Below are 23,666 nucleotides of genomic sequence, written 5' to 3' on the forward strand. Positions count from 1 at the left end.
GAGAGCTGGCAGCACTAATATAAAACATCTGTTTTGTAGAAAATAAGAAGAAACGTACAAAAAATTTTAAGATACTGATAGAATTATTAACATTTAAATAGTTTCGCACGTAAGAAAACTATTTATTTTCCTTACATCATCTTCAAGTTGTTTACTCTTTCAGTGTTTTTGCTTTTAAATATGGCGAGATCTTTTATGTATACACAAATGTACACGTATTTAGTTCAGTGCTACAATGGCTCAACTATATGGTTGGCTCATCTCACCAGTTGATTTTATTTTTTTCATTTCACTGGAGTAGGGATTGTCAGAAGGAGATGGCAAACTTAAAAAGAAACCAACGAATTTTCAACATTTTCTTACTACTTACAAATGCTGCTAAGTTTTATGTTTTCATTCCATTCCATTCGCCTAACACCAACACGCTAATTTTGGCAATGTGAACAAAGGTATGTTATTGCTGTAGAGATGAGCCAACCATATAGTTGAGCCATGAGTGCTACCAACTCAAAAGTGGTTAGCTGTCAAAAAATCTACTACAGAAAACGAAACGAACAGAACTGCTATACGGATCAGAAATTGAACCAGATAAATATCAGGATCACAACGTTGTTGTTGCATTTGCATGTTAAATTTCTATCCGTATCTCGCTCAAGTCTCAATGGAACGTAACTAAAATATTGTCACGGATATTAACATCACTAAGTTATACCATCACTAAGGCGATGCCAAAGCCACGATAAGCAGTATTTACGTCAATAATCAAATCATGTATACACATATATAAGGCAGCCGAAAGATGTCACACACAGATGCATTTACTTATACGCCTATGTATGCGCGACAGACTGTAAACTACAAACATTCACATCAATAATTCAGTCATTATGTATCTACATAAACGAATAAATAATTGCGTCTACACATATGTACGTATACGAGCAGCGGAGCGGCAATGCACAAACACATGCATATATCTTATCTCACAAGAGAGAGCAATAATTTGTGCACGTAGTTGTGGCTGGCGATTTTGTAGCCGAAAATAACTAGTAAGTTCTGGAAATCGAAGAGCCTAGAAGTATGCAGCGTAAACTATAAAAGCGGGGCAGGCGAGTAAGAAGTAATTCAGTTTGAGTTGAGCTATCAATCAGTTTGATTAAGCACGCGATCTGGCGGCCAATAGTAGAGTTTCATTTGAGTTATCAATCAGTTTGGTTATTAAGCCAGCGAGTAGCAAAGTATAAGTGATATTGTGAAGTACTTCAATAAAGGCCATTTTTCCATTATTCAATATTGGAGTTATTTATTCAACAGTTTAGTGATTCGAACTTAGCAGAGGATTGCAAATAAGAAGATTTGCAGCAAAATCGTTACAATTGGTGTCAGAAGAGGAATTGTTGAATAAATTCCAGAAGACAACAAGGATATGGCAAAGTTCAGTGAATTGAAGATCCAGCAACTGAAGGAGTTGGAGAGCCGTGGATTGAATACAAGCGGCGTTAAACTCGAACTTCAGGCACGGCTACGAGAGGCAATGGAAGCAGAAGGAATTAACGTGGAAGAGTATGTCTTTCATCTTGATGTCGACGAGACAACAAAAATTGAAGAGAAAAACGAAACATCGCAGACAGTTATGAGCACAGACTTGAACAGGATATTGCCTGCAATATCTGCACAAACATCGACAGTAGCATCAATGTCGTCGCAATTGGCATCCCAACTGGAAGCGCAAGAGGCACGTATAACAGAAATGTCATCACAAATATCCACCAACATGTCATCACAACTAGAAGAACAGAAAACGTATATGTCATCACAGATGGAATCCCAAGAGGCGCGTATAACATCGAAGATTGAAGCACAAGAAACGCGTGTCAGAAATGTCGACACAGATTACATCGAAGATGGAAGCACAAGAGGCACGGATATCCGAAATGTCGGCTCAAATTTCATCGCAGATCTCTGCTCAACTGGAAGAGCAAGAAGGACGTATTTCCTCGAAGTTGGAGGCGCAAGATACAAAAATTTTACAGTTTGAAGAAAAAATCGAGGCCGTGGTGTATGCTTTGAGAGGACGTATCGAGCAGTTGCAACTAAATCGCCCAGCAGTTTCAACTAGTAATCCAAAGGTAAAAACACCATCCTTTGACGGTTCTGTTCCTTTCCAGGTTTTTAAGCTACAGTTTGAGAAGACCGCAGCAGTGAACCAATGGAATGCGGAAGATAAAGTTGCTGCACTGTTCATGGCGTTGAAAGGACCTGCAGCTGAGATTTTACAAACCATTCCAGAGGGTGAACGGAACTGTTATGAAGCATTGATGGGCGCTCTAGAGAGACGATACGGAACTGAGCCTAGGAGACAGATATGCCAAATGGAGTTGCTGAACCGCTTCCAGAGACCTGGTGAAACATTGCAAGAGTTTGCGTCGAATATTGAAAGGCTAGCACATTTAGCAAATGCGGACGCACCCGTGGAATATACTGAAAAGGTAAAAATCCAGAGTTTTATAAATGGCATACGGGACGCCGAAACAAAGCGGGCTACATATGCGATGAGAGGGAATGTGGATGGTAAAGAACGTGTACTGACTGTAGATACGGGCGCATCTCATTACTTGATCCGATCTGACTTGGTCAACAGGAGAGTAAAGTCATTACCTGGAGCAAGGTTGCGTACGGTCACAGGCGAGTTTAATCAAGTCCAAGGCGAAGTGGTTTATGAGGTATTAATTGGGAAGGTCATGGTTTTACACAAATTCGTTGTGGCGGAGATTGTTAATGAAGTTATATTGGGAGTGGATTTCTTGGTTGACCATGACGTCAGGATCGATATGCGGAGAAAAATTATGCGCTATAAGAACCAGGACATACCACTTAACTTTAGTTTGGAAAAAGGGTTCAGCAGTAATCGGGTACTGGTGGAAAAGACTCTACAAAGACCACGAAAGTCAAAGGCAAAGGTTGATAGATCGAATGGGCCAAATAAATCAAAATCAAAAGTACCTGCGATAGAAACACTGGCATTGACAAAACCTAAAAGACGCAGGAAAACGAAGCAACGAATTTCCGAGAAAGAATGCGAGGGTAGTTTCAAGCCGGAGCGCACTACTGTTGTGAAATGTGGGAACGATACCGATTATGCAAAGCAAATCCGTCCAGCGCAAGCTCTACGAAGTGGTTCATTGACCAAACAACAGAGTGTGAAGGAACGGCCCAGGGTAATGAGTAGTAAGATGAAACACTGGCATGACAAGAACTTTAATTCGGAAGGTTTCTTGGCGGAAGATTTGGTACTGTTAAACAACCCTCACCGGCGGAAAGGTGTTCCAGCCAAATTTCGGTGCAGTTGGGAAGGCCCGTACAAAGTTGTGAAGAAGATCAGTGATACCATCTACCGCATACAAACCACTGGGAAACCACGGATTAGAAGAGTGGTACATTTGAAGATGCTAGCGGCAGTTATATCGGGAGATTTGTCTGATCGGGACGATCAGACTTAGGTGGAGGGCAGTGTCACGGATATTAACATCACTAAGTTGTACCATCACTAAGGCGATGCCAAGGCCACGATAAGCAGTATTTACGTCAATAATCAAATCATGTATACACATATATAAGGCAGCCGAAAGATGTCACACACAGATGCATTTACTTATACGCCTATGTATGCGCGAGAGACTGTAAACTACAAACATTCACATCAATAATTCAGTCATTATGTATCTACATAAACGAATAAATAATTGCGTCTACACATATGTACGTATACGAGCAGCGGAGCGGCAATGCACAAACACATGCATATATCTTATCTGAGTTGTCACAAGAGAGAGCAATAATTTGTGCAAGTAGTTGTGGCTGGCGATTTTGTAGCCGAAAATAACTAGTAAGTTCTGGATATCGAAGAGCCTAGAAGTATGCAGCGTAAACTATAAAAGCGGGGCAGGCGAGTAAGAAGTAATTCAGTTTGAGTTGAGGTATCAATCAGTTTGATTAAGCACGCGATCTGGCGGCCAATAGTAGTTTCATTTGAGTTATCAATCAGTTTGGTTATTAAGCGAGCGAGCTTTAAAAAACATTTAAAACAAGTGAATATATATCAAACAAATGATTACAAAAAAAAAAAACAAACAAAAAATTTAAGTTTTTTTTATATCTTTAGGGTCCTTAAACTTGAACACGTCTCTCAGACGTACGTTATCTTTCTAGGGTAAAAAAATAACGTTATCTTTCTCCTTCTTTGTCCATATTGTGCATCTGCAGCGTCAACTACTGAAAATTTATACTGTATTTTTAAACATTCGTCTCATAGGACTCGCGGGTCTCTCTGTCTCGCGGCCATTTATGGTTGAGAACAGGGCTTTGAAAACCAACTTTTCGATGAGAATTATATCTGTGAGGCATTTAGGATACGCTCCTGCATTATCAGTGTGCAAAAATATCACAGCCAGATTCCTAACTTTCAATATGCTGTCTTTGGAAAGCTTCAGCTAGGAACACGAGGTTTCATTTACCTCACATATTTATTATCTACAGAATATCCGAAATCTATTTATAATATTAATAACAAACTAAGGTATGATTAATCATCTTGTAAAAAAACCAAATTCAGTTTGATGAGTAGTTTTCTTCAGTCATCAAACGAAATTGCTACTTTTCGTCAGATACTAAAATTTCAGTTCTAGTTTTCTTATGGCACGTCGATATATAGTATCAATAAATTATTGCGGTTGCATAAATTTAGATTTTTTAATCCTTTTTACGGGAATATTTAAATACAGGTGTATAACATAATCCCGACTTACACAATATCAAAACACATAATAACGACACTACCAAATCCCGAAAACATGTTGAGAAAAAACAAGTGATGTCATAAAAATATACACATTGCTCTATTTTTTAGACATCCCTGCACAACAACACTTACCCGACCCAACACCGGCTACACGATCCACAATATTTCTGTGCAGAACACCATTCTGCGTAGGCGTAATAGGTAAGAACCAAATTTTAGTAAATTTTTACAACATTTTAGTTTAAAAAAAAAATTCCATAGGACTATACCCAACAAAAATGTATGTTAGAGAAAGAATCGAATTCTAACGTATTTCTATAAGGTAGAACGTTAGAAGACGGTTTGCAAAACTGTCAAGAATTATAACATTTTCGATAGAAGGGGGACTTTGATCTCGATATCGAGAAAAGGGCTAGAATTCTAATCGAATTCTAACGCCATTTTTTTATAGATTTTTAATGTGAATTTTCAGTTGAAGCGCAATTGAATTCAATTATTTAAAATCAGTACAATTTTCGCTGTTTTATTAGCCGTGTTTTTATACACGCGTATACGTTTACGTTTGCGCGTAAAAATAACGCCTATCTTCGCTTAGATAATGCTTAGGAGACCCATCTAGCGGCAGTGGTTCAATAACTAGCTACAGCCACAGGGTGTACCGAAAAGCGGAGACACAACCCTCTGACGGCCATAGGGTATAAAATATAGCTGAATCAGTTTCGATGAATTGTGGACACACATAGAATACATAGAATTAGTGAAGAGGGTGAAACATAAACACATATTTCAGTTACATCTGAGTATAATGCGTATTGAAATTTAGTAGTACACATTTTATGCGCAGTAATTTCAGAGGTGTATTTAAAGTTTTAGGCTTAGCAGTCCATATAAAGTTTAAGCGTATAGACGTTTACGTGTAAAAAAAACACGGTTATTATATCAAATACTTGTAATGGGTTATAAGCTTATATACTTGTCGGTGCAGTACCTGATTTAGTTCATAATATGTAGAACATACTGTATGTTCACTTCTACTTTGCTAAAACTACTTTGTCCATTCAATAAAGATTGCATGTAACTATGATCGTCGTAGTTTTTTTTGCTTTAATGTAATGGCGTCTTTGATTGAAGTTTCTGCTTCATTGTTCCAATTGTACTATGAGAGAGCGTAGATATTTCGTTACTCTTGATGTACCTACTTTTCACTGTATGTACAATATTGTAACGAATTTACTGCAATTCCCCTTATTTGCAATCTTCTGCTAACGTTCGTATCGCTAAATTGTTGAATAAATAACTCCAATATTGAATAATGGAAAAATGGCCTTTATTAAAGTACTTCACAATAACAATTATACTTTGCAACGAATAGCTTGCTTAATAACCAAACTGATAGCTCAAATGAAAACTGATCTATTGCCCGACAGATAGCGTGCTTAACTGAAACTGCCCATAGCGCCTCTACCGCTGATGCTTTTATACTCTGTGATTTCCTCGTGGCATCTTCTAGGCGCTTCCAGAATTTACTTAGTTATAAATTTCTCAGCTACAACTACAGATGTATAATTTTTATAGCTTCTCTCATACCCCATGCGCTTGTATGTGTGAGCGACACTTCCCCAATCACAATTGCATACCTTTAGGAGCATTTCAGATAAGATATCTGCATGTGCTTGTGCGTTGCTCTCAGCTGCGTGTACCTACATATGTGTAGACATAATGATTGATTCGTTTATGTCGATACATAATGATTGATCTATGGATGTGCATGCAAGGCACAGCTTAGCATCGGCTTAGAGATGTCAGCACCCCTTAGTTTTGCTACTATTCGTAACAATATTTTCTGCTGTGAGCGGTGTAAGAGCTAAAGGGCCCTACCGAGTGTGGTCCTGAACGCTTTGATATGGCTGAATAGAGTTTTCGCTCAAGTGTAAGAAACAAAATGATATGAAACAATCTAGTACTACATGAGATAATGATTGAGAAAATTATAAAATGGTGTCAGCCATTTTCATTACTTGAAATAACGTGAAGTCAAACAGAGCGTTCAGGAACTCACTGCGCATATCAGCAATTGTGAAATAATTTTATTTAAATAAAAAAATGTCGTGTAAGAAAAATTCTATTAATAAAGAAAATTACAATGTGAATGGTGAGCGTTCCCCGACATCAGAAGTGGGATGGATCCCGCCTGAAGAAACCTCAAATGAATGTTGGCGCCTGCTTCTGGAGTCGCAAAATCGAAACTTCCAGGAGTTAATTAGAGCAATGCACAAATCTACTACTATAGAACCAAAAGTTATCTCGTTACCGAAGTTTAATCAAGATTGTCCTGGCGCTGACCCGATTTCGTGGTGCACTGCAGTTGACATGATTTTTGCGGAAAATTTATTAGTGGGCAGTGCGCTAATCATATCCTTAAGTAAGGCATTAGAAGGAGGTGCTTCGCAGTGGTTGTCACAAGTTTGCTTTGCTGGCATAACGTGGCAGCAATTTAAAGACTTGTTCGTGCAGCGATTCGTGGGTGTTGAGACTCCAGCGGCCCCATTGATACACATTTCGAATGGTCGACCGAGTGATGGTGAATGCCTTTCTCTGTATGGAAGTCGATTGGTAACTTCCCTTGTGTCAAGATGGAAGTCAATGAACATTGAGGAGATCGCCGTGTCTGTCGTTCTTGCGCACACTGCACAGTCTGATAACAGATTATAGCGTTTGCTTTTCACAACTGATATGAAAACTAGAAATGAGCTTCAACAAAACCTTAAAGCTTTTGCCTTTGGAAAGCGAAAGGAGTCATCTACTTTTGCTGGTTCTACGTATCCTGAAAATAAGAAATCAAGATTGTCAACAGTTGTAAAATGTCATTACTGTGGTAAAACGGGTCACAAAATTGCGGATTGCCGTTTGAAAAGAAATAATGTAAGCCACGCTTCAAGAGGAAATCAATTGCAGAGCAGTTCATCGCTGGAAAGAAAACGGCCAACGCTTACATGCTTCAAATGTGATGAGGCTGGTCATGTAGTGACTGTGTGTCCAATGGGTAGCAGCACATCTTTGACTGGCAAAAAGGAGAACTCGTAAGGGAAGAAGGTGAACTTATGTGCTGAACCAAAAGGTATGCTGTTTCAGTCTGGTGAGTCGTATCCATTTTATTTTGATTCTAGGGGCTGAATGTTCGCTTTTAAGAGTCTGTATCGAAAAAATATGTGGGTAAAAGAATAAATAATAACGTTGTGTTAAAAGGTATCGGTAATGCCACTGTATGTAACACACTACAAATTTTATGTGATGTTGTAATCGGTGGACATGCCTTAGAAGTTTTATTTCATGTAGTTTTAGACTGCCATTTAACGTACGATGTAATAATTGGTCGTGAAATTCTAAGCCAAGGTTTCGGAGTTGCCATGTCGGTTGATAACTTTGATATTTTTATTTCGAAAAGCGTAAATACGTGTTCGGTATCCGAAAATTACAAGGATTTTATAAATAAAGACGCAGAGCTCGATGAGTCTGATAAAGAGTGTTTGTTGCAAATTTTAAAAGAATTTTCAAATTATTTTATTGATGGAATTCCGCGAACTCGGGCTAATACTGGTCAGTTAGAGATACGGTTGGTTGATCCAAATAAAACTGTACAGAGGCGACCCTATAGACTAAGCTCTGAAGAAAAAGAAACTGTTCAAAATAAAATAAGTGAGCTTATAAAGTTTAATATTATTAGGCCAAGCTGTTCACCTTTTGCAAGCCCAATGCTTCTTGTCAAGAAAAAGAATGGTACTGATCGCCTCTGTGTGGACTATCGCGAGCTGAATGCTAACACTGTGTCTGACAAATATCCACTACCACTTATTTCCGATCAGATAGCTAGACTACGGGGGGCAAAATATTTTTGTTGCCTTGACATGGCAAGTGGGTTTCATCAGATTCCCATACATCCTGATTATATAGAGCGTACAGCATTCGTTACACCGGAAGGCCAGTACGAATATTTGGCAATGCCATTTGGCCTAAAGAATGCACCGTCAGTGTTTCAACGCGCTGTTATGGTAGCTTTAGGCGAACTTGCTCATTTGTTATCGTGTATATGGATGATGTCATGGTAGTTGCTAAAACAAAAGAAGCTCTGAAAAGATTGAAAATAGCTTTAGATGTTCTCACCAAAGCAAGTTTTTCATTTAATATAACAAAGTGTTCCTTTTTAGCGACCAGTGTTGAATATCTTGGCTACGAAATAAAGGCAGGTGAGATTCGACCTAATCCACGTAAGGTCCAAGCATTAACCGCTTTACCTCCGCCTTAATCTGTTACATAGCTAAGACAGTAGGGTTGGCATCGTATTTCCGACAATTCATTCCTAAGTTTTCACAAGTGATGAAACCTTTATATTTGCTTACCTCTGCTAAACATAGTTTTGTCTGTTCAACTGAAAATGAGCAGGTACGACAGAATATCATTTCAATTCTAACGAATAAACCGGCTTTAGCTATATTTGCCCCTCAATTTCCAATAGAACTACATACTGATGCTAGTTCTGACGGTTATGGTGCAATTCTTTGCACAAAATCGAAAATAAGCCTCATGTAGTTGAGTACTATAGAAAAAGAACGTCGCCAGCCCAATCCAAATAGCATGCATATGAATTGGAAACATTAGCAGTTGTTAATTCAATAAAGCATTTTCGTCGTTATTTGCAAGGCAGAAAATTTATTTATTCACAGATTGTAATTCCTTAAAGGCGTCACGAAATAAAATTGATTTAACCCCAAGAGTTTACCGTTGGTGGGCCTATTTGCAGTCATTTGACTTTGACGTACTATATAGAGAAGGGAAACGTATGGCCCATGTAGGCTTTCTCTCCCGTAACCCATTACCATCTGATAAAGCTAATGTTAAAACTTTAGAAAAGCGTATAAACTTGGCAGAAATCTCCGATGGCTGGCTTCTTGCAGAACAACAAAGGGACCCAGAAATAGTTTCCATTGTTTCAAAGTTGCGTAATAATGAACTTGCCGAGGACGTGGCAAGAACATATGAGTTGTGCGCGGGAACCCTTTATCGGAAAATCCAAAGAAATGCCAAAACGCGATGTTTACCAGTAGTACCTAGATCCTTTAGGTGGTCAGTGATTAATCATGTACACGAGTCCATTATGCACCTAGGCTGGGAGAAAACATTAAATAAAGTTTATGATTACTATTGGTTCAAAAATATGTCCAAATAAGTTTGTAGATACTTGTCTTACATGCAAATTGTCCAATCCAGTGTCTGGTAAAATACAAGCAGAGCTTCATCCAATTCCCAAGGTTGGTATACCATGGCATACTATTCATATGGACATAACCAGCAAATTAAGTGGTAAAAATGATATGAAAGAGTATGTTATAGTTCAAATCGATGCCTTTGCCAAGTTTGTTTACTTACACCATACAATTAATATTGATCCAGTAAACTGCATTAAGGCTTTGAGGTCGTCAATGTCTGTTCTTGGGGTACCCACGCGTGTTATTGCTGACCAGTGAAAATGTTCACAGAAAATAGAGTTACACTTAATAGCAACTGGTGCAAGTCGCGCAAATGGACAAGTTGAATGTGTCATGAGTACTTTGAAGTTTCCTGACCGCAGTCGAAACCAGTAAACGTTCTTGGCAAGATGCATTAGAAGAAATACAATTGGCTTTGAATTGCACGTCCAATCGTGTGACTAAGGCAAGCCCTTTAGAGTTGCTTATTGGAAAAGAGGCACGTCCGTTTGGTTTAATTCTAATTAGCAATGAGGAACACAATGTAAACGTTTCTTATTTAAGAACTCAGGCTATGGATAATATTGAACGTAATGCTTCTTACGATAAATCTACATTCGATAAGAACAAGGCCAAAATTGTAAAGCATAATTTCGGTGATTACGTATTGTTAAAAAATGAAGAGCGACACCAAATGAAATTTGATCCTAAGTTCAGAGGTCTATTTTTGGTTGCAGAGGTATTAGATGGAGATAGGTATGTGTTGAAATCATTAACAAATAAAAGGACGTACAAGTACTCCCACGAGCATTTAAGGAAGATGCCAGAAGGACAAGTTACCAAAGAGTTGTCTGGTGAACTTAGTACTGATAAAAGTGTTGATAAAGAAAACGTTGAAAGGGACGTCCAAGCAAAGTAAAGACAGTAGATCGCACCACAGTCACTATATTGCAAGCTCAAGTGCGAACACAATTGTTTGCTCATGGCGGGTGGTGCAGTTGGTGTTGTGGCGGGGGTCTATTAATACTGTAAATATAAAAGATATACGCTGTTACTTCAAGATGTATAAGAAGCTTTAACTGAGAATTACTAACTGAAGTTTTAACAAGAGCTTGAGCATAGCAAATAAAAAAAAATACATGGAACATCCTGTCGGAAGTCTATACCTTGACACTAAATATGGAAATCTGAATTTATTTATTTATTTTAACGTCTCATGTAAAAAAAAAAAACAAAAAAAAATGTTTTGTTGTAAAAAATTTGTAAACCACGCAAATTGTAACATCCAGTCTTGAATTTTTAGACAACCACGAGGACGTGTGATCGTCAGAAAGGCCGTGTCGGTGCAGTACCTGATTTAGTTCATAATATGTAGAACATACTGTATGTTCACATCTACTGTGCTAATACTACTTTGACCATTCAATAAAGATTGCATGCAACTATGATCGTCGTAGTTTTCTTACTTTAATCTAATGGCGTCTTTGATTGAAGTTTCTGCTTCATTGTTCCAATTGAACTATGAGATAGAGTATTTCATTACTCTTGATATACCTACTTTTCACTGTACAATATTTTCTGCTGTGAGCGGGGTAAAAGCTAAAGGGCTCTACCGAGTGTGGTCCTGAACGCTTTGATATGGCTGAATAGAGTTTTCGCTCAAGTGTAAGAAACAAAATGATATGAAACAATCTAGTAGTACATGATAATGATTGAGAAAATTATAAAATGGTGTCAGCCATTTTCATTACTTGAAATAACGTGAAGTCAAACAGAGCGATCAGGAACTCACTGCGCATATCAGCAATTGTGAAATAATTTTATTTAAATAAAAAAATGTCGTGTGAGAAAAATTCGAAACGAAATTTTCGCTGCCATTTGTTCCTTCAGTATTTAGTTTATTTGAGGTATGGATGAGGGCACGTTTTCTTCATAATGCCAGCCCAATGGCATGTCAACAGTTTTCTCTTTTTGTCTCTTTTATTTATTTTCACTTTATAATTTTAATTATTACAAATAAAAAACTGATTTTGCAAATACCAATATTTTCGCACAACTTTTCACAATTTTCTTTTTCTTTTGTATACCACATGAATTAAAAATAATCGATAACTGGGACAACATCGCACATCTAGTGTTTCTCAATTCGTTCTCTAGTTGAGTTCTAACGTACTTCTCTGACCTAGTTTTCGATTAGACTACATTGAAATTCTAATGTAAAACCACAATATTTCTCTAACGTTAGAAACTGTGTTTGCTTAGGAGACCTTGTGAATTGTCGAACGGATAGAAAAAGTAGTTGCCCGAAATAACCCATTGGCAAACCAAGAAGACTATTCCGACAGTACCCGTAGGGGTACAAAGAGGTTGTTGTTTGTTGTAGCAGTGAAATGGGGTTACATTGAAATTACAGCCCTTGGTCGGGAAAAACCCCAAGTCGCAATTTTTGCAGGGACTATATACCTATATGACATTAGCTTTTTTTCCTGTATTTTTTATTCAATTTTGTGTCTCCCTCACTTTTAATTTCAGTAGTGGCGTGATTGTGTAAGCTATATAACGGCCACAAAAAGGTCATTAAAAAGAAACGAGCCAGTTTGTATTTCGTTAGGTTTTTTCGACTTTCGGCTGTTTTTTTTTTATTGTTTTTTGAAAAATGAGATTTTGTTTTTTTGCAATTTTTGTTGCACAAATACACAAGTACAATCAACTATTTTGTAAGATAAGTAAACCGGGAGAGCGACTTTGCTTTGTTTTTGCTTAGTTGTGGAAAATTTTTAATAGCTCCGACACATAAGTACTGCAGTATAACAAATGATAATTTCAGTCCGGAAGATGACTTCAGATTGAAGTCAAAATATTGGCAAGACAAACCATTCGACAAATAAATATACATTGTTTAAACACATTTGCTGTATTTTAATAAACTGATGTATATATTGGGCTAGAGCTCAAACATACTTTGAATATATTAACTAAAAGGCCGGAATACAAGAAATTAATTATGGATCGGAGAGCACACCGAAACAACAAAAACACTCATGAAATTTACAGAAATTTGAAACGAAAATATGGTATTGGGACGAAAAATTATACAAAGCGCTACCAACAAAGCAGACAACAGCTTATCAAGTTAAAGCAATCAACTAAGTTTCTGGTGAGATGCAGGAAGAGCGGAATAACACCAAAGTTTATACTCCACGCCACGAAGAACATATCATACGTTCTCAACTGCAACACTAAGGACAATAGAATACCACGAAATATCATAAACGCGGCAACGGCATATCTAAGAACGGTGGAAAATAAACTCTTAAATCTTATTATACGGATCAAATATGCAATAAGAAAGCAAAAGGAAAGAGAGGTAAGCTCCATATTAGATATAATACACAAAGAATTTGATGTGGAAGATGCCATTGCATTCTTAAATAGTGAGAAACTATTAACCAATAACTTGACAACAGCATTAGAGAAAACACACACAAACAAATTTGACAGACCTAAACATATACAAAAACAGTCTCTTAACATTAAAAACGTACCGAAGTGGTTACACAATGCGACAAAGGTGGAGATACCGACAGACATCCAGTGGCTCCTCTCCTTAGGTCCGAAATACTCTTTACCTATAGCTAGCACTGAGTTCCCGCTGTTCAAATTGATAGCAGATGGAGAGGATTGCATTCAAACTATTAAAGATAAAGAGCAGCAAGAAATTGAGAGGAACAATCTAACCACACTAATACGGGATCAGCTGAGAAAGCCTAAAAGTAGCGTGGGAGATAAATTTGTATTAGATACACTGCACTCCACAAATAAGTTCCTAAAAAACAATAAAAATGTACTTTTTCTGAATGCCGACAAAGGCAATGTTACGGTTTTAATGTATAAGGATGAGTATGAAAAGAAGTTACAACAGATGGTTAACGACATTTCCACTTACAGAGTACTAAAACGAGACCCTACTAATAAGCTTCAAGAAAAAAATAATGAAATTGTAGAGAATCTATTTAAACATAAAATGATCGATACGAAAGAGAAATACCAATTAATAACCAAAACGGCCATCGCGCCAAGACTATATGGCTTACCTAAAATCCATAAAGAAGGATTACCATTGAGACCCATTTGTTCGTCTGTCAATTCCCCATCATACAATTTATGTAAATATGTTGTCAATGTCCTTGAAAATATAACTAAAACATCTAAATATAACGTAAAAGACATTATCGCCTTTAAGAACAAAATTAAAGATACCTACATCTTTGACGACGAGAGTCTCGTTTCCTTTGATGTTGTCTCATTATTTCCAAGCATCCCGGTAGATCATGCCTTGGAAATTATAGCTTCCAAGTGGGATGATATAAAGAACCATACAACTCTCACTAAGGAACTTTTTATGAATGTGGTTCTGTGTGTCGGTTCTGCATAAGAGATAATAGATATTTTAGTTTCAACAATAAAATTTATAAGCAACGGTCAGGAATGCCTATGGGGTCACCAGCATCTCCTGTAATAGCGGATATTGTGATGGAAGAATTGTTACAGAAATTCGAAGAAGATTCACATCACAAGCCACGTTTATTAACGAAATATGTGGACGATTTGTTCGCCATCGTAAAAACGGATGCCGTGGAAGATATGCTTAATATTTGGAATTGATACAATAGGAGCATCAAGTTTACTGTTGAAGTCGAAACTGATGGACAGCTGCCATTTTTAGATACCTTAATAATAAGAAGGAATAACCAACTTTCATTTGATTGGTACAAGAAGCCCACTGAATCGGGTAGGCTAATCAATTATAACTCGAATCATGACAAGGCAACGATAGTCAACACAGCCAAAAATTTTGTCAGAAGAGTTCTCTCCATTAGTGATGAAGTCTACCACGAGGAGAATATAAAAGCAATAAAAAACATATTAGAAAATAATGAGTTTCCAACACATATAATACAGAGCTACATAAGAGATTATTTCGTAAAATTAAATACAAATAAACCAACTAATGATACAAAGAAAATATATAAATCGACCACATTTGTATCTGGTCTGTCTAATAGAATAAAATATTCAAACATATATGACAGAGAGAGATTTAAATTAGCTTTCACATACAACAATACGTTGCAACGGAGGATTTTTAGCAATACGAAAAGCAGAATAGAGAAATTTGATAAATCGGACGTTATATATAAAATTAATTGTAATGGCGACGGGTCCCACGTATGCGATAAAGTATATGTGGGGACAACTAAATCGAAATTGAAGACGAGGATTTCCGGACATAAATCAAACATCAAAAATCGTGACAACCCTAATGACAATAAGACAGCTTTAACTCAGCTCTGCAGAACCACTGGACACTCTCCCGACTTGGAAAATGTAACAATAATGCAGCATGAGAGAAACAGCAATAAACGCTATATACTTGAAATGTTACACATAATAAATACACCAATTGACAAACGCATAAATTTCAAATCAGACACAGACCATTGCGCCTACGCCTATAGAGAAATTATCAACAACAACAAAAAAGGCTTATAATAAGAGTGTGACTTCGTTTGCACAATTGTTCACCTGCTGTTGATGTGAGCGTCGCTTACGGTTGGAGAATTAATGTATTGTTGTTTGTATAAAAATTTGTTTATGATTACTGTATTTTATTGTTTATATTTTTTAATGTTCTTCTTTTACCCTTGTTTGTTAAAATATAAAATATATAGTCGACCAGGTGCAGTCTTAAGTGTAAGTTGGCACTTGCGATAATTGTATAATTATGTATGTATGTACCAATGTCTCTATAAATGTTTTTCGTTTTTTCAGTCCTGAAGATGACTTCAGATTGAAGTCGAAATATTGGAAAGACAAACCATTCGACAAATAAATATACATTGTTTAAACACATTTGCTGTATTTTAATAAACATATCAAACATACTTTGAATATAATAACAAATGATTACCAAACAAAATATGTTACCAAGTATTTTTTTTTGTATAGGGAGAATGTGTAAAACAGTGCTTCGCGAAATTTTGTATGAGAATGGGCAATTGCCAAGTCTGAAGTTCCTTCATATTTACAAACGCAACATCTTGGTTGATTGTGGCGATATTATTGGGATGCATAAGCTTGTGTTAAACGCATCTATATGAAAAATGTCCTTGTACCGCAGCCTTAAGAAAAACGGTAAGAAAAAAATAATGTAATAACATGTCAAACTCATTAATTTTGTACGTAGGACTGGTCATGCTTTGCAAGTGTTATTTGTTTTTTTTTTAGATAAAGTTTTTCAGTATTTCAAGCTTGGAATACAAGACAAAATAAACTAGTGGCCATTATGAATTCATACAAGTGAAAAATCTTTCCATATTTCATATTGGCACATCTATCTGTCTAAGAAGTTGACAGGTAGAATGGCTGTCACTAATGGCCAGAGAATGGAAGAAAGGTTTGTTTGCTTGCGATTAATAAATTGAGTTCTCATTTGTGTTTCCAACCACTCCAGTGGTCTTTTAGTGTACCATATACACCATTAATCCAACATAATCTTTCTTCTTCCACTTCCGTTCTTTCCCTAATTTTTTTTCCCTTTTCTTCGCATTTTTGTCCTTCCCTTTCCTTTCTTTTCCATCCTTTCCTTAACTTTTATTTTCTCTCCTTTCCTTCCCTTTTCTTTCTTCTCCATTCCTTTTTTTCCCAACTCGCTTTCTGACTACCATTTTTATTTAATTTAACTTTCTTATTTACGTAATTGATATTAGAGAAAAATTGTAAGTTTACAAACGGCGATGGTTACTAGGACATGTTTTTGAATTTCACTTCTTCATCAGCTAGCTTTTCGGGAGCTGAGCGTTGAACTCGAGTCTCCAACATTCATATCAGTGCAAGCCTTTTTAGCTGCTACGCCATATGAATGTTCCGTTGTTCGCTGTACAATTGGTCTCTAAGAGTTGCCTTTTTTGTTTATATTCCTTTTGATCACCATGTAGGCACATACACTCTGTATGTAGTTTATTCCTAATGGTGTGGATATGATTTTTAGGCGTGCTTTTGAAAGCTTAGTAACATTTGTTCGGATTTTTACAGTATTTGTTTTTAATACTTCCGCTGTTACTATTATATCAATATGATCATATGTATTTAATTAGCGAGCTTTGCTCATATTGCTTTATACAATGGTTTTTGTAATTGATATTAGAGAAAAATTGTAAGTTTACAAACGGCGATGGTTACTAGGACATGTTTCTGAATTTCACTTCTTCATCAGCTAGCTTTTCGGGAGCTGAGCGTTGAACTCGAGTCTCCAACATTCATATCAGTGCAAGCCTTTTTAGCTGCTACGCCATATGAATGTTCCGTTGTTCGCTGTACAATTGGTCTCTAAGAGTTGCCTTTTTTGTTTATATTCCTTTTGATCACCATGTAGGCACATACACTCTGTATGTAGTTTATTCCTAATGGTGTGGATATGATTTTTAGGCGTGCTTTTGAAAGGTTAGTAACATTTGTTCGGATTTTTACAGTATTTGTTTTTAATACTTCCGCTGTTACTATGTACTGGCGTACGTGCCTGAGAAAAAAAAAAAAACATATTCGTCATAATGATTATTCCGAAAAAAACCACACAACTTACGATAGGGTATATATCATTTTCCCCTTGTCAATTAACCCAATTTGTACTAAAAGTTGTGTCATTCCGAACACTTCCTTCAATGACATTCATGAAACAGCTGATTTGCCAGCCTTCAAAAATTGCCCACTTGAGTTTCCGGAAAAACTTCTTTTTTCTTTTTTGGGAACGAACGTGTAAGGAGGTAAGACCAGCAGAGACACGCCAACATAATCATGAGTTCAAAACCACGTTTAATGGTATAACCAAACGATATAAATATATATTGACGCGGTTATATAAATATTATTTAAAGTAGTAAATAAAAAGTGTGCGCTTCAAATATTTTAATCGGCAACGCGTGTTAAATCTCTGCTGGCTACCAGGCTGCAACCACCATCCAGATTTTAACTAGCTGCTACCACCATCAAGACTCGGAAACCACCAGGAGGAGGCCGATCCTCTGCGAATCAGCATCATCATCCTACACCTGGAAGCCACAAATCCGTGACACAGATAAATAAACATATTTTCTCTCCCAAATATATTGCTTTTTATCCTAATTGAATTTTACTGCTCCCAAAGTAAAATATTTTTAACTTTGCCGTGCCAATAAATGTTATGTTAAATTAAACATGCACCAAAGTAAAAATAACTTAACATTATATATACGTGTGTGTAAACACGTGCACACACTAAGCTAATTGCGATAAAAGGTGTTAACATTTTATATTCCGAAGGAAATTATACATTAATTTAAAGAGGAGAAAAAGAAAAATCTTAAATCGCGCTAAATATTACATAGGAATTTGCTTTCTTATCTAAAGAAAACCAAAGGGTAATTTAGTAAATAGTTACCCCTTTTAACTTATTGTTAACCTAACTTAATTAGGTCAATGAAAATAAAATCTAATTAGAACGATAATACTTGTTAAATAATGATTAAAATAAGAGTGTCATTTTGGCATTTCTGAGGGCCAAAATAATCATTAGTCTCCCTCAACAAGAGTTGGTTTTCTCCTTTTAGTTTTATCTTAAAGTCTCGATTTCAATGCACACCTACATTTTACATATTTATACACATGCATGCTGTCACGTGATTTAGGAGATCATCACATTTAGTGATCCCTCCCTTACTATTCTTCTGCTTTTCAATTGAAATTCTTGTCGATTTGTTTCATTTCATTTCTTACAATAACTAAAAACATGAATACTTATTAGGGTGGATAGGAAAATAAATAACATATGCATATATGAAACAAACATAAACCTAAGATTTCAGCGCACACAGCAAGGAGGCCTCTTCGCTACGTGGGACTGCTTTATTGACACCAATGTAAGTCATATTGAATTATTATTCTTCACTAATTATAAAAACAATTTTTTTTTCATCCATATGTACCTATATACGTGTGTATATACACAAGTGCGGTTGTACCCGCGGAATTAGTGTACTTAAATTTCTTTTACGTTTGGTTTACTATCCAGATCTTCTCTTCTAAGTGATCATACATACGATGATACGTACATATGGAGGAGCTTAGTTTGTTGAGCTACATACATACACAACTATGCAAAGATTATGAACGAACTGGAATTCATTCATAATATAAAGAATTTCATTTTTTTTTTGATTCACTCAAACTTTCTGCCAACATTGTTTTTATTTGAGAACCAAACGTGGTAGACTCTGTTCTCCCACTCTTCCCTAGTTCTTGGTTTGCTCCTTTCCTGTTTCTTTGCGAAAACCAATGCATGTGTATGTAGGTATGTAATTAGAACATGAAAATTACATACTTTAAGAATATAGGGCAATGACCAAATACGATACCAGCTGTTGAGGTAGGTTAGTTATTGTCTTTTTGTATAAGACCCATCAAAAAAATGTGTTAGTAGTTAAGTGATAGAAGCATATGTGAAATTTGAAAGTTGAGTTTCTTCTCTTAGAATTCTAAGTACCATAAGCACATAATTATGTCTTGAATGTAAATAAATATAGTTTTTATAATGGATTGCTAAAATAATTAGTTTGGTCTGATCGAAGGAAGTGGGGGGTGGTCTAATGGGGCCTTATAACCATCTTAAAGGCCAAGGTAGGGTGGGTTTAGAGCAGCCGAAACCTATATATGTGCTGCAAGGTGATAAGGGTTGAACACGTAAGTACGCTTGTAGAAGTAAGATTCAGGTGATAGTTTTCTTTACGTTTAGTGTGCAAGTATAAATATTTCTTGTTAGGACTGTAGAATAGGGAGAAGGTATCTTGGTCCTGTAGCTGTTTGAACTACCCCGCCCCAGGCTGAAGCTCCGGGAACAAGCCAGTGCACACGCGGCAGCTACAGGAGGCATCTCACAAGACCTTCTGAACGATACTCAAACGTTTCATAGCACCCTTTTCACAGGTACCATAACAGAAAATGGCGTCCAAGTGTGGGGCCCGAGAGATTATATAAGTAGCATTCTTTGGCCTGTAGTATTTATTCCCTTTTGGAATACGTTATTGTCCGTCCGGCCATAGTTCTTTGGTGATGTAAGAATCTTTGAGCGAAAAATTTCTTGGAATGCAATCCATGTAGCTTAATGCCTACGGATTTGACCAGCTTTTCATGCAAAGAGGAATTACCAAGGAATTAAATTTTTTCTTATAAATTTTTTTTTGCGTTTATGTGCTCAAGTATTTGCTGGAATTGCAACTCTTTTGGGTTATATGCCTTGGGAATTGACCGCGAATCACCAAGTATGTAGACGATCTTATAAATTATATATCTTTAATTTTCGAAATAAACATTTTCTTCTTGTTAGTTGCATTTTGTTCAATTGTGAGGAATTAAGTTGCAGTATAGCTAAATGCTAACTGGCTTACCGACAGTACCCAACAATTTGTGTAATTTTATAAGCAAGATAAGATTTGATATCCAACTCGTTTGAGTTTTGTTAAGAATTTGAAATATTGTTTACTCCACCTATTTAAATTTGTGGATTATTTCTTTCTCTTGACCCATGCCTTACGATTGCAGCGTACTTACATTAGCCTGATATCACCCAGTTCTGACACCCCTACGACTGGAGAATCAGAACAACATTTTTTGATTATAGATAAATATCAGTTTTTTTGGAAGATTTTTCTATACTTATCATATTTTGATTTTTTTTTATGAAATTTGGTTTAATTTTGTGGAACTATTCTATATTGTGACAGACCAATATTAGATATCAATATATTTTTTTGTGTTTTCTTTTGAATCGCCCTAATAATACTAATATTATAAGAATATTATAATATATTTTCTGAACTCGATTTTGCGGCATCCTTTCGAAGGTTGCTAAAACAAAAATACCCTTTTACTCGAGACTAGTTAATATTACGACGGGAAAAAGTCAGTATAGCTAGTTATCCATATTTTTATTTTGTTCATTTTTTTTTTCAAAATTCTTTTGAATGGATGTACGATCTGTAGGACAAGTTTCCATGAAAACGATCAGCTTTTGACAACAGTCTGCTCCCACCGTTTTCACCGAACGTGCTTGTTGACTTGGCTCAAAAAGAAGAGCTCATGTCCCCAATGCAACGCGAATTGCTGTAGCAAGGAATTTACCCAGAAACCAGGCCCGAATACTAGATTGCGTCTAGCTACCCAGACAGGAAATCCTCCTAACGAGAGACGGAGATTAAACGCGAGTTTCCAACATCGAGAATCGCTAGAGCAAGGAGCAGGTAGTTTACCTGAGCACCAATCGCAAGGAGCAGCGAGTTTACCTCTACTTCAACAGCAAGGTGCAATCAACATCAATGCTGAAGAGGACAACCGAGTCCAAAACATAGTTTCGGCAGTGATATCTGCCAGGCAGGCAACAATTTTTGACGATTTAGAAAATCGCGTTACCCAAATTCTAGAGCAAAAACTCGATGGTGTCATAGCCAACTTAGTAGAGAGACTAAATATAAATGCACAGTCGGCGCAACCTGTTGTAAACAACAGCCCGTCACATGTTAATCCACCTCGCACGGTACAACCAAATGTATCAACTCCTTCGTGGCCTATTGATATTCCTCAGTTAGCGTATGATTCTCAGAATCAGAATTTTCATAGAAATATAGACCAAATACGGTTTAGTGATAGTACCAATATTCCAAACTCGGGAAGAATAGCTCAGCTTATATCAAACTGGAATATTAAATTTGATGGTTCCCCTAGTCTTTCAGTTGATAGCTTTATATATAGAATAGAAAGTCAGGTTGTCGATACCTTAGGCGGCAATTTCAGTTTATTATGTGAGCATGTCCAAATCCTATTTGTAAGCGAAGCAAGGGATTGGTATTGGCGATACCGGCGATCTGTTGAGCGTGTCACTTGGCCTTCTCTCTGCCAGGCTTTGCGAACCAACTTTCAACAACACAAAAGTGATTTTGAAGTAAAGGAATCAATTCGCAGTAGGAAGCAAGGGCCAAACGAAACATTCGATGACTATCGAAATGCTGTTCTGAAAATTGCAGAATCTTTACAAACTCCCTTGACTGAACCTGAGCTGGTGGAAATATTGCAACATAATCTGAGACCCCGCGTGCGCCAACAACTCTTATACTTGCCTATCGGTTCAATGGCTGAATTGCGAAGACTTTGTCTTAAAGGTGAAAGCCTTCTGAATGAACTTGCGAAGTGTAGCGCCACAGTATCTGCCAACAATCAACGACCACCACAGCGACGTTTTGTGAATGAGTTGATCCCTGAAGAAGATTCAGCAGGAAACATAGAATACGAGATTGATGGAATTTCAACAAATCTAAATAAACCAAAATCTGTTTGCTGGAACTGCAAAAATGAAGGACATCGGTATTTCGACTGTCTGGAGGAAAGAAGTGTATTTTGTTACGGTTGCGGTGCCAGTAATGTATACAGACCTACATGTAAAAACTGTAACCCGGGAAACGTGAAAGCGGGCGAGGGTTTGAAACAGACCCCTCGCCACGATCAGAAGAACAAATCGTAAATAATAAATCTACATTTGCACATCAGTCGCAAAGCGAGGATTATCTAAAAGTACTTAAGAGGAAAAATAATAATAATATTAGCGATGATAATAAACTAACCCCTTTCGTTCATACGATTATACCATATAAAGTTCGCATGCAAAATTATAATGAAATTAGAAGCAAAATATTAAACACTGATTATGCGAAAACAAACTGCCGTTTAGTTCGATCGTCAGCACGTGCAGTAGAGTTTTGGAAAAAAGTTAAGGAGAATCGAAAACAGCTTAATAGCACTATCTGTTCTATTGAACATAAAAACTTTGATGTGAGGCCTTACGCGAAAATACATATCTTTGGAATAGAATATTTAGCCCTACTCGATAGTGGAGCACAGGTCTCTTGTTTAGGTTCGAATTTAGCTGAAGAGATTAGTACGAAAACTAAACTGCGCAAACATACAACAGCAGTTTGTACAGCCGATGGCAAAATGCAAGTTGTTTATGGCACAGTAGAACTTGACGTCAAATTTGAAGGTAGAAGTGAGAAAATAAAACTTTTTATAATACCTAGCTTGTCTCAAAAAGTTATACTAGGAGTTGACTTTTGGGCCAAGTTCCAAATCGCACCCCACATAGTTGCCGAGATATCACCTTCCCCATGGAAAGAAGAAGAAAACCTTCTTAAGTTTTGAGCAAAAACGTCGTCTTGAAAAAGTTAAAAGCCGATTCCCAAACTTCGAGAAAGAAGGCTTGGGAAAAACCTCGTTAATGGAGTATGTTATTGAGCTCCAACCGAACGTCCGTCCGATTAAGCAAAGGTATTTTCCAATCTCTCCTGCAGTGGAAAAGCTTGTCCATGCAGAAATTGATGAGATGCTTAAGTTAGGTGTAATCGAGGAGTCTCCAAATAGTCCATGGTCCAGTCCGATTGTTCTAGTGAAAAAGCCGAATAAAGTACGTCTGTGTTTAGACTCCAGAAAAGTAAATAGTGTCACAATAAAGGACGCTTATCCCCTCCCACATATAGAAGGTATATTAA

At 36.8% G+C, this 23,666-nt stretch overlaps 1 protein-coding gene and 1 long non-coding RNA gene across 12 annotated transcripts in view; both read right to left on the minus strand.

The window, feature by feature from the left end:
- Positions 1-23,666, minus strand: part of PAN3 (Poly(A) specific ribonuclease subunit PAN3) — a 165,167-nt gene that overhangs the window by 72,553 nt on the left and 68,948 nt on the right. Inside the window, exon 1 of one of the 11 annotated variants that reach the window (XM_067790798.1) lies at positions 14,136-14,249. The exons of the other annotated variants lie outside the window; for them this stretch is intronic. The gene's annotated coding sequence lies outside the window, so the exon portion shown is untranslated. Of the gene's footprint in view, positions 1-14,135; positions 14,250-23,666 lie in introns of those variants that run through there. 11 annotated transcript variants of the gene reach the window in all.
- Positions 9,381-10,327, minus strand: LOC137253579 (uncharacterized). The gene is made up of 3 exons (XR_010953837.1): positions 10,223-10,327; positions 10,044-10,123; positions 9,381-9,956 (listed from the first exon to the last, which is right to left on the minus strand). It is a non-coding gene; the product is annotated as an uncharacterized lncRNA (long non-coding RNA).

The sequence above is a fragment of the Eurosta solidaginis genome, chromosome 5, assembly GCF_040869045.1.
Source record: "Eurosta solidaginis isolate ZX-2024a chromosome 5, ASM4086904v1, whole genome shotgun sequence".
In the NCBI taxonomy this organism is placed as follows: Eukaryota; Metazoa; Arthropoda; class Insecta; order Diptera; family Tephritidae; genus Eurosta; species Eurosta solidaginis.